The sequence below is a fragment of the Pinus tabuliformis genome, chromosome 2_2 (assembly GCF_031772625.1).
Source record: "Pinus tabuliformis cultivar Carrire ecotype Pingquan chromosome 2_2, CPIR1, whole genome shotgun sequence".
NCBI classification, from domain to species: Eukaryota; Viridiplantae; Streptophyta; class Pinopsida; order Pinales; family Pinaceae; genus Pinus; species Pinus tabuliformis.
Genome location: NC_142300.1, coordinates 530,033,199 through 530,046,428, shown reverse-complemented (window position 1 = coordinate 530,046,428; position 13,230 = coordinate 530,033,199).

The following is a 13,230-nucleotide window of genomic DNA, read 5'->3' as shown; positions in this document are numbered from 1 at the left end:
AGACTTGCTTTGTAGCATGTGATACTTCTCCCAGTTGATGTATTTGTGCATCCAACACATCAAGTTATTCAAGGAGATTTTTTAGTTGATCTAAATCAGGAGCCTTCGTAACTTGATCAAATATCTTCTTTGCAAAGTCTCTAAGTTAGTACAACAAATGATTCTTATTTTCGAGCACACCACTCCAATATGAAACTTGAAGAAAAAATCCTCGATATCATCCATGAAATACTTGAGAGAGTCTTAGACTTATGAAGCCTTAGAAATTTCATTCCTAATTCAATCCTAATATATAGTAGAAGAATGTGGTAGCACTTGTTGCAGTTGGGTGACAGGTATTTCCAACTCTTGGTTCATTATGATATGTTTTATATAGATAGTATCAATGTAGTCATATAATTCAATAAGGGAACACACTTAAAATTATTTTGGAGGATTTGGAACAAAATTAGCAATTACGGGTTATATTTTTGGAAATATAGCTCCTAAATATACAACCTGATTCTCCAACTTGTCTTTGTCATCCTGTAACTGATCTCACTCAGTTGTGACCAAAGCAAATTTTTGTTGTTGCTACTCATAGGTCAAAAATGGTTCATGATATCTGGAGTCATCAAGAGTAAGGTAATCTTCTAACTGAGTAGCCGAAGCTATGATGAATTGAAATATATGCGATCATGACCCATTTTGGAGATCATCAACAGAAAGAGTGTCTGACAATGGGAAATGAGTTTGTAGGGATTGGTTATTAGCAACTGACATTTTTGAATGTACCTGTGGTGAAGTCTCCCTATGTTGGATTTTTTCCTTCTGAATCGATATGAATTTTGGAAATAACTAGAATGGGTAGTAACATAATGATATCCTATTGTTTCGAAACTACTGAGAGAATTTTGGGACGATTTTCTTGATCACGATAAAATGTAGCAACTTTCTCAACAGAAAGAACCTGTGGATTTTGATGGAGGGAAAATTGATGAATAAATTTGTGGCATTATACTATATTCCACTTTGAGTATTTCTTGGGGTGGAGTTTTCAAGAAAAAGGATGGGGTTCACCAGAACAGACTCAATTTCCATGTTGCTAGTATCTCAAAGGGTAGTATCAGGATGTGAATGAGGGGTTGATGGGGTTTACTTCTCTTTAGTGGTTTGAACAAATCCATGTGTATCAAGAGTACTTTCATTGGTAAGATCAATTAGGGCACACAACTGAGGCTTCGGATTTTGACGGTGCAATCTAGGGAAAAGTGCAGCTGGTTTAAAAAATAGGAAGGGTTTCAACAATGGTAGGTGGAGCAATATAAATAGGATAAATAACATAAACAGAGATATCAAAATGTACTATCAAACCTAACTTGGACATTGTATCGTAGATAGAAGAGATGTGCTACCAAAATTTCTTCAACAATGGCTAGAGGTCCTCAAAGTGTGTTGAGCATTTCTTGGAGGATGATGGAGTGTCCTCACTAAAACTATGTGGCGACATTCAGTCAAAAGAATAGGCGCATTCACCATCCTCTAGCATAGATTTGATCCCTAGCCATGAAATTACTTTTGTGTGGAATGCAGTGTCATTCAGGTAAAAAAGCAATTTTCGTATAGAAAAATGTTGCTAGATTCACAATATCAGGCCAAACATAGGAGTTGTTGTGGATGATACGAAAACACATCTAGTGAGAATATTTGTCTAGCAAAGGAGATGGTACCCTAGACACATTGTGTGTGACCTAGACCATATTGTTTTACCATTTCTGAAATTCTTATTCATTAAACTTCTTATTAGTTAAGTAGGTGCTAGTTCTCCAAGGAGCATAGGCATAAGCTAAGGGCTCACAAACTATGACTTTAGCAAAGGTCTCTGCCTTCTAGAGGGCACCACTTCATGATTTACAATGATAACTAAGTAGCTAAAAACAAAATATGTATCACACTTATAGACATCCTTGAATGCCTCATAGAGCTCATTTAAAAAAAAAACTAGACCAATTTAGTTGTTAAACCTTGTCGCAGACTTCCATGACAGAGATGGCATCTAATGAACATTACCCCTTAGTATAATTCCACATAATTTTACCTGCAATGATATCGCATGAAAATTTGATATGCTCACTATTGATCAAATCAATCACTTCTCTAAGACCCTTGCGTTGGGTACCATACTTTTCATTTGTTATCATTTATCTTCTTGCCACAGTTAGAAACACTCTGAAGGGCCTTCGAGATATCATTTCCAGAGGGTGATAATCATGTGAGTTTGTGAATATCATTAATACGAATAATGTATTCCCTAAGCAATCATAAGGAACCCCCATGATTTCTATTGACAAGAAATTTGATGTTGCACATAACCTCACTTGTACTGCCAAAGATAGGTAGGCCCCACAAGATCATCAAGGTCAATTGTTTTAGAGGATGAAAATATGATTTGATCTTGTGGGAACCTCTGGCACCTAGTCACGGATTCAACTGCATAAATAAGTCAGAATTAAGTGCAGGAAAAGGAACATGATCAAACAAATGATTTTCAACAAGGGAGGCTTTGTCATATTTACCCAGGAGATCATCAGTAGTGTGAATTCGATAATTGAAAGGGAATAGAGGGGTTGCAAGTTTATTGGGATGACCAATTGATAATGAATGATGGATGTAAACAAAGTGGAATAGAGGTTGGAAACAAGGTGGAGACACTAACACAGAGGAAGCATGAGCTAAGGTGGAAATGTCTATGGATACACAAGTGTAGTGATAACCAAATTAAAATCGACTAGGGTTATATAGAACACATAGTGAAATTTGAAAAGGCTACATTGTTACCCATAAATGTAGTGTTGACCAAGTCAGTGTGAATCCAAAGACCCACACAAATACAACTAAAATTTCCCAACTTGCCTGAAAATTTTAAACCAAGGACTAAGAAGAATTTAAATAATAATTAAAGGATATAAAAAATAATGAGAAATGTTACTAAATAAGACAATTGTTGTGGGAAACAAGACACTAAATGACAAAAAATATGTATACTTATGACTAGCGGTTTGACAAGATAGACATAGTGACACATGTGTGACCATAATGAGTTGTGGTGGGTTGCAACTAAAACTAGAGTAACTTATTAACGCAACTAGACACAAGGCTAGGTAAAAAAAAAGGCTCTCATTAAATCTGATGCAACTAACCTAAATAATACTCCCTTTGCAAAGAGAAATTTAGATCAAAATAATTTTTGAGCAATAGTGGGGTTTTAGGCACGCACCATTCACCAAACTAGGTAAAATGATGCCATCCAACTAAGCAATTTTGGCATCTCCATAATCTTAATATCCACAATAAAAAATTAGTCCAAGCTAATGTACCTCTTACTTACCTGGGTGTTTGATATATTTACTATCGCACAACAGTTTTTTGTCTCGTATTAAAAATGATATTTTCTTGATGTGCATGTCAATCTAATCCTTTTTTCTTTCCTTTTCAATAGTTTGGTTGAATTCTGCAAGTAACCATTGCTCATCCAATTTCCATAACCCTTGTAGTCGTTTTTCCAAAGACATTTTATCAGACATCCTATTTGTGCAAAAAATGAAAATATTTGGGACTATAAACATGTTTGAATGGTGTGTACCTATTCAAACACTTAACTTTTCATTTTATAGGCAAAAAATGTTGTTCAAACTGTTTCATTCCAATCATCCATATTCGTATAAAAAAATTTAGTAAGACCTTTCTCCATGATTTTGTTCAAGGCTTCAACAGTTCCATTCGGTTGTGGGTGAGAAGGACTACTTTTGTGTTGTTGAATCATAAAATTTGTGAGTAGTGAACTTATTGTCTCATTAATAAAATGTGAGCATTGGTCATTGGTATGACTTCTGGGACAACCAAATTTGGTAATGATATTTTCAAATATGAATCAATTTTCAGTATCAATAGTACATTCTTTAACAATAGCGCATCAAATAATCCATGTGTTGTTAATATACCTGGCATGTGAAGGTCGTGTTGATGGGTTAATAAGTCCTAAAAATTGATCTACCGACTTATCAAATGCTTCAAGTGCTCTAACTAGATGTAGAGGAAGCTCATCCCATGGAGATGGTTAGACCACTCTTTGAAAAATATCACACTTCTTAGCATACTCTTTAACATCCTTAAATAATTTGGCCACCACATGCCAGCCTGCAAAACTTTCTGAGTAGTTTCTTTGCCTCCAACATGACCTCACACAACTCCCAAGTGGCATTTCCATAAAATATTATCCCTTTCATGGTCCAAAACAAACCTACATAGGATTTGATAAAGTCCCATTTTATACATATGAACTATAATAAGTTGATAATTGGTAGCTCAGACAACCATATGTAATTTTTTAGCTGTTTTGTAATTATTAGGGAATTTACTAGTTGTGAGAAAGAGTGAAATATCCTCCAAATAATTTTTTGTTTCTTTAACATTGAATAAATGAGCATCAGCCAATTGGTCATCAACATATCCACTAGATTTTCCTTATTCTCATTGAGACAAATGATATGGACCCACATTCGAATGGTGAGGCTTGACAATAACTTCAAATGAAAATTCTTAAAATAATAAGAGCCATTTGCATATCCTTCCCTCGAAGATATTTTTATTTACTAAATACTTCAAAGCATAATGATCCATAAAGAATTTAAAAGGACAAGAGAAAATATAATGTCTAAACTTTTATAATGGATAAACAATGGCAAGAGCTTCTCGCTCAGTAATTGTATAGTTCTTCTCTAAAGTACAATTTTTTTAGTGGAGAAATAAATGGGATGATCCAAATTACCTTCTCCAAGCTGGTTCAAGATAGCTAACAAAGTAATCATAGATACATCTATGGACATGGAATTCCTTGTTCCAATCTCAATAAACCAAAAGTGGCACACTTGCAAGCTTCCCCTTTATTTTATCAAAGGAAAAATCACATTTAGTAGTCAAATCAATTTTCTTATACTTTTTCAATAATTTCTATAGTGGTGTAGTAATTGGAGCATAATTGCGAATGAAACAACAATAATATCCCATGTGCCCCAAGGTTTACCTTAAGTGTTTAACACTAGTTGGTGGTGGCATATTTAACTCACTACAAACTTGGAAAGATCTATGTATAATCCTTCCTTACTAACTATATGCCTGAGTCACCTTCCAAAAGGGACAAGAAAAATACACTTCTTTAAGTTCAAAGAAATTTGTAATTTCCGAAAATGATCAAACATGGCTCCGAGAAAACTAGAATATCTTTTCAGTAAACTATAGACCATCCAGTCATTGATATTAACTCAAGAAAGTTTTGAATATAGTCATAGAATGTATCAATCACAATCCTCGAAAAGACAATGGGATCATTCTTCAGGACAAATGGCATAATGTTACAACCATAAGAACCCCATTGAGTGATGAAGGTGTTTTTTTTCTTATCTTCGTCTACAATACGAACCTAGTGATAATCAATGAAACCATTAGTGAAGGAATAATCTTCATTACCTACAACAGTATCAAAGACCTCATCACTGAAAGGAGTAGAAAATGGATTATAAACACAAGAGTTGTTAAGGCTCCTATAGTCCATACAAACTCTAATATCTTCTGAATATTTCTTATCTTGGATTATAGTGGGAATAATCCACTCTTATTTGTCAAACAAAAATATAACTCCTATGGCTAAAATCTTATAAAGTTCCTTCTTCACCTTCTCTTTGACTTTCGGATTTAATATGTATGGTCAATTCTTAGTCAGATTTGCATCATGTTTCAAAACTATCTTCATCTCACCCATATCTCCTTTAATCCACTTAAGCTTTGAGATTAAGGAAGGGAATAAATCTTCGTATTCCTTTACCATATCAAATATTTTCTTAGTATTATACTCATCATGATAATCACCAATAAAGGTAAATTTTTCTTCTTATCAATCCCATTATTAAATTTATGCAGCTTCAGTGGTTTCAAATGAGGTGCATCCTTTATAGGGTCCTCTTTCATCACTCTATCCCCCTCGGATTGTTTAAAATATGAGTTCCTTAACTCTTCTTAATCCTCAACATGTTCTTTATTAATTATTCCATAAACCACAACCTCATGAAAGCCAGATTCATATTGAGGTGCAAAATCTCCATACTTGCCACATTCCTCAACGACTTTTCCAAAAAGGAATAACATGTTCGGTGCAGGAATTGCACTTAAGAAAACTTTTGAACACTCAATTGTCAACCAAGGGTTTCGTAAACTTAGAGATGAAGAACATGAAATGCCAAAATTGGTATTAACTTTCCCTTTTCCTAATCCTACTTCTTAAATGAAATCTTGCAGAATCAGACATAAAACAATCTTAAAGGAAATCGACAACAAAGCAATTTTAGTGCTGGAATGTAAAAGAATAATTTGTGAGGAAATCAAGTAAAGGAAATTTCACACAACTAGAAGAAATCTTAAATTCTGAAATGAAATACTATGTTTATCTTCAATATATATGGCTCACAACTTAAAAAGTGGGCCCTTGCAAAGATCTGTTTCGCAATTGATCTTCATTCTACACCAAGCAACCTATTCTTGTACTATTGCAATCTGCTTGCACTAGTGTAGGTATAGTACTTATGTGAAAATTATATTTTACCTTTTTTACTGAAGACTTATGTCTTTTTGGAGGTGCTCTAAGCCTCAAGGCTTAGAGCACTCTATTCCCGTGACAAGACACCAACTCTTGCATCGAGACAAAGCTTCCTTCACCAAAGTTTCCAATTTACTTTCGAAAGAATTAAAAGACACGTGAAAAAGAATGCTTTAATTAACTAAACTTTGCAATGAAAGTAAAATTCATAAAGCAAATCAATTCGGAATAAGCAAAGCAATAGTCAATGTAATTTGGATGCATCAAACTAATTTTTAGAAATTCACTTATAGCGTTTTTGTTCCTTTTTCTTAAGTCATAAAATGCAAGTGTAAAGTATGGTGTTTGTAATAACGTTCTTCCTTAATTCATGTAAACATTCTTAGATCCTTCAGAATTATAACTCTTGCAGGAAAAGGAACGCAACACTTGTTGTGAAGTAAATGAAGAAACTGGAGTGCAGGAAACTACATGCACTGGTATAGGAAGAATCTTCATGCACGACCCGAGCAGAAGCAAACTAATACAAGAATTGTAGGAATGAAATTGCAAGAAAGTAATTGGAGGAAAGAAATTGCAAGAAAGAAATAAACTTAATTAAACATCCAAACTATGGATCCGTTCACGCTTGACTATGAAATGAATTTAACACAGAACTTCTAAAATAAACATAAGAATAATCCAAGCCATGGAACTGCAAATGAATAAATGTTCACACAAACCTTTTAAATGGAAAAAGAACAAGGGTAAATGAGCTGGGTTGGCTAGGCCCTATCCAACTATCTCATGTCCCATTTAGGAAATGAAACGGTTTAGATCTTAATCTCGAATGAAATAAAAATTAGACACAGCGTGAAGAAAACATGGTGCGTTCCATGTATTAAACATGATCAACATATATACATGATAATGCGAGTCCAACCCAGAACTGAGGGTGATACAAAATTAGAAAGTAAATAAAATTACAAACTTAGAGATCACTAGCTTGGCTCTATCTACGGTCTACATTATATACCATCTCTTGGCCTTAGCCATATTCTGCTAATTACAATCATTTCCTATTCAAGCCTTTCGGTCAAATGAACTAACAAACAACATTCCAGCTAATGGTTATAACAAAGCAACAAATTTGCTAGCCGTAGACCATATTCTTGGCAAGTATCCCTGACTATACGCCACCAATATCCATACTCAGATAGTCTGCAACTAAACTAGGAGTCATGGATAAAAAACACCCGCGTGGAAGGATTCAGACTATCACAGAGATCATGGAGCAACATCGTTGGTGGTGCAAGAATCTACTTTTACTGATCATGCTAAATAATGATTAACACTTTGTTCTTTAATTACTTTTAGGAAAGTTAAACATAAGTTATAGGAGATACTAAAAGGTATGAAATCTATGTAAAGTAACTAATAAAGCACTTAATAAATCGTAATTATGAAATACGAAGTATATGTAGGAATAGATGATTATCTTGGACTACTATAGGAATGAGAGGGTTAAATAGAGATAAAACATAGGTGAAGGCTTATGGAAATAGGGTAAAAATAGAGCAATTTGGGACACCAACATCCTCCCATCCCTAAGTTGTTGTGTGTCCTCACACAATAGTTTACCTTTTGCAAAAAATCTTTAAAAATGGGTGGCTAGCTCTCAGTCATGTACTTCAATACTTATCCCTGCTTTCACTACCTTCGGATTTTTACCTCAGGCTCCTTTCAGCTGATTAGTCACCTTGTAGAGGCATTTGTAGCAGTTCGAAGCCTAATACTTCCATACTTTAACTTGTTGTTTCTGCTTCTTGACCTCTGCGAGTAGCTCTACATCACCTTGCTTTTGCCAATTTTGCTACTTCATTACCTTTTTCAAAGCCTCCAAGTCATGAACTTGCTGCTTCAATTCCACTATTTGGTTGTTGAGGTAGAGGGTAGAGGGCTCTGCGCTCAGATCCTTTGGTGTGAATACCTTCTCTGCAATGAACTCAAAGCAAGTCCCGTCATTGTCAGGATTAAGGTTGTCCAGTGTTTGAATTATGACATCGCCAAGAGTTTTTGTGCCCGGGGTTTCCTTATCATCGATGGTTTTGGTGCCCTCCACAACCTTCATTCCAATGGTTTCAGTACCTTGCGCACTTAACTCCACAGGCTTTTTAATGCCTTGTTCTTCCAATTCTTCAGGGGATTCAGTACCTTGTTCATTTAAACTAGTAGGAGCTTCAGTATCCTTTTCATCAAAAACATTGAGGGTTTCGATGTCCTGTTCATCAAAATTGTCGAGGGTCTCCATGTGTTGTGCCTCATCATCTTCGTGACCCTCTACCCAAAATTTATCTGCACTCAGTCTCATCTTATTCTTTTTTAATCTGTGAACAAGGATAGACAATAATATGTCATTTTCCTTTTCCACATTTTATTTGTTTACCATAGTGTGGGCTGCTGCATCTACAAGCACTGAAAGGTTATGGTCTTTAGGTGAAACCTAACATGATTTATCAATCACAATTGGAGAGCTTGACTGATATTGATTCGTCCCTAGAGAGACAACCTTCTTCTTTGTCAGGGTTCTAATTTTTCTTTTCTCTTCTGAGGGTGGAGTGTCTTCGAAAGACTTCTTTTCTTCTTGCACCAATGTGATTTTACAATTTTTCTTGGCAGGGGATGGTGTCTCTGCCTTCCTTTTCTTGCTTGCCCTTGTGCCAAGATACTTCCATGCAATCCTCGCTCGAAACTCCTTCAGGAATTCCTTTGAGGTCACTCCCCTCTCTTCCAACACTTTCTTGATGAGGATTGTGATAAGACCATGATGATATAGCTTATATGCAACTTGGCTTGCATCCCCACTCTGCACACCTTTCGCCATTTTCTCGAGACTTCAGAGCAGGTAGTAGGGATAATTAATAAGTTTCCTTGACTCAAAGTGCAACAACGACCTGATATGGTACATGAATGCTAACATGTAACATCCCTCGCACGTCAAAATTTTATGTAGTATGTAAAGGAGGTCTCTCCATTTTCTAAGCATGGCACTCTGCAGAAGCCCTTTCTTCTAATCAACTTTGAGCTTTCTGACACTCACAAACCGACGCCATCATTTCTTTTCAAGCACTCCCTTTTGATCCATTTCTCCCCTATAGTTGGAAACCCTATAGCTCGTACAATGGACTCCTCCGTGACTTCAAATTCTAATGAGACAACCCTAGCTCAGTCTCCTTCAACATCTTTGCAAACTCTAGCACTATAGCCATCTCAAAGCCATCAAACTTCTGCAAAAATGGAAGGAATCTAGATTCTTGCAATAGTGAAATACTATTTTGATATTATGTCATTTGCTTTATCTCCTTCAAGGATGATGTCTCATTCCTTACGGGTGCCATCTTTGAATTTGTCACTATTCCCTATCACAACCTCAAAAGGATTTTAGTGAGCAATACAAACGGTTGCTGAGAATTTTATGTCAGAGGCTCATCCACCCTCCGTCTTTTCAGTCCCATCCAACTGTTGGCTTATGGGGGCCTAACCTATGTTCAGAGTTATTTAGCTAAACAAATCCCTACACTATTGGCCCTTTCGGCATCAATCCGTGAAGCACAAACTAAAGTCTCACCCAAAGCAGTATGGGGAGATGTTGGAACCAAGTTTCTATACCCTTGAGATGTCTATGATGTCGGTCTAGTCTAGGTAGACCTACCTTTGTATAGGTTGCTTCACACACTGTTCCAACTTTCAGTACCCTTGCCAAGTGGCAAAGATCTCCCAACTCTTACTAGATTGCTACAAGTTTGGCATCACACTGAGCGGCTGCCTGTTGGACTTCCTCTACATGTTGTTTAGTGACCGTTGTGGTTGAACTGCTCCCCTGAATCCTCTCTTGTGTTGCTTGTAGCTGCGTGAGCTTTTCTTTGATGGAGGCTATAATGGTATACATCTCATCTATCCATGGCTGTAGGTGCACCTTTGAAACGGCTCCCTTATGCCGAGCAACATCCACCTACTCCTTGAGTGCCTTTTCTTGTTGCATCGTTGTGAGCCTCTACATAAGGTCAACCATATGCGCGGTCCCTTTGACCTCGTCATACTTCTACTACAACTCATGCACCTCTATCTCTAGGCGTTGTATGTTTGGGTCCTCCTTCAGTGTGGTGAGGACCTCGAACGACTGCTTGAACAGCTTTGTGCAATATGTCACTGCACTGTTAACCATCGCCATTGTTATTGTGATCACGGTGGCACGTTGTTCCTTAACCTCCGGTGGAGTTGAGGGCTGCACCTTCAACTATAATTTTTCTATCTGAAGGTTCAGCTCCAGCTGAACCCTAGCCATTTCTTCTCTTGCATCATGCACCCATGCTGCTAACTTACGTACACGCACCTCCACCTATTCCTCCACTTGGATGGCCAACTCCAGGACCACCTGGCAGGCTTCCTGCACCAGTTGCACTATCTGTCTATTTTGCACCACTGCCTCATTGTGTTGTAAGCTCAATTGTTCAATGTTGATGTGCTACTCACTCATTAACTATAGTGCACGACTCTCCATATCATGTAGTTCTGTTGTGACTCCATCCTACAAAATATAAAGCATCTCTTGAGGGAGTGCAACCATGTTTAACCTAATGCATTAGAAGCTACTAACCATAGGCATGTCGGCCTCACTTTTTGTAACAAGTGTTCCATCTTGTAGGACTATTGTGTTGGTCATTCTGGTGTGTAGCATTTCCTCGGCCATGGATGTGCTGATTGCGAGGTTGGTTGACACTGTGCCAACCTACAGAGTGCGCACCTGCAACTCCTGTATTTATGTCTAGAGAACCCCCAATACCATTTGGTGCTGCTCCTCAAACTACTGGAGGGCCTTCGCGATGAGTCCCTGACCGTTTCACCAATATCGTGCAAGTCTCCTTCAGCAAGGGTGATAGGGTCAAAAGATGTTTTTGAGGACTTTTTCTTCTTTCACGGAACTACCTCTTTTCTTGGGTGTGAATGGTTTATCTGGGTGGACATTGTCTACAGGTCTGCGCCACCTTATTTTGTGTCTATTTCTGGCTCAGGTGAAGGTGACTTCTATCCTTCGCACTCTTCTTCTATTGTCTTTTTTTGTTCCTCAGCCAACTTCACAATGTCGTGCACTACCTAGGCCCTAGCCATTGCTTCTTCCTTCCTACGTTTTTCTGCCAACTGCGTCATCTGTAGTTTCGTTTCCTCCTTATTCTGCTATGTGGCAGACTTCTCTTCTTCCATCGCGGAGCCAGCTAGAGTGCGCCATTCCGGTGGCCAAGACTCAAGGACCATGAAAATTACATCGTTGGTTGCTAGGTAAGGTAGCTCATGCTACGTCTTCATAGGGTCCTTCCCTACCATGCTGAAGACATGGTGGAAGTCTGCTTTGAACTCGGTGAAACTCTACAGAATTTTGTAGACCGTGGGTGATAATCGTGGCTTGCGATTAATCCCCATTCTCATCTTGATCTCCATGAGCACCCAAAACATCTTACTCTCTCTTATCCTCTGTGCATCCCTGGTTGCCCATAGCAATGTGTACTTCGCTACCTCTGGAAAGCCCTACGCAATTGATGAGAACTAGCTATCTTCAGGAAACTCCCATGCCACCAATACTATTGATAATAGGATCCATGCATAATGTAAAGTTTTACCCTGCTCTTGTGACTTGCGTTAGTTCTCAAGGAACTCACCGCATATATAGTTTTCCCACTTGAACTGGACCCCTTCTACGCATTGTGTTCCTAGTGTAACCACCGGCGCGAGCACCTCATCCATGCAGCACTTCCGCATCACCTTCCATGCCAATATCTGTGTCGCGACCTTAACTGCAAGGTTGTTGATGCTAGAGATGGTGTACCCTCACTTCTTCTTCTCTGACTTAAATTTCTTTTTAATGGCCTCCGCGATGGCCAAATCGTCACTCTTTCCTTCCGAAATGTTCGCGGGGTCCTCCCCTATGCAATGGAGCTATGTAATCTTGTGAATTATATGGTTTGTGATGGGGATGGGCTCCTCCAGCGAGAAGCACCTATCATGCACCAAGCAGAGTAGCTACCTGATGACAAAAATGGTCACTGAGGAACGGTGGTAATGTCGTACACAAAGTAGGTTTAGTAATCCTACCTTCTCTACACCTCTTAGCCATTTATGTGGCTCCAACTCTATTATTCCAGCCGGTGCATCTTTCTTCTGAAACATTATCTGTTCAGTTGTGAGATGCGAGAACTTCTCATGGTCTGCGAGGTCCCAATCTTCAAATTTCAGCATGAGCACCCGTCCCAAGTGCACTCCTTCAAAAATAATGTCGTCAGGTAGCAACAGAGTTTGCAGAGAGCTCTTTCTCTCATCTATATCTCTGGACACCTTGGCTTTACTCTTCCACGAAGGAACATATGTAGGTAACCTGGTGGGAGGGTCCATAACCTGGGGTTAAACTTCCATCTCTACATCCTCCTCCTCAACCAAGATTTCTTCAAACTCTTCCTCATCATTGACCTCCAAATTAATGGCCTTCCCCTGTTCCTCCATTGTGAGCTTGGCCCTTAGCAGATTTCCAGGTGGGACGTGCACATATATCATGGCCTACTTATCCTTCTTAG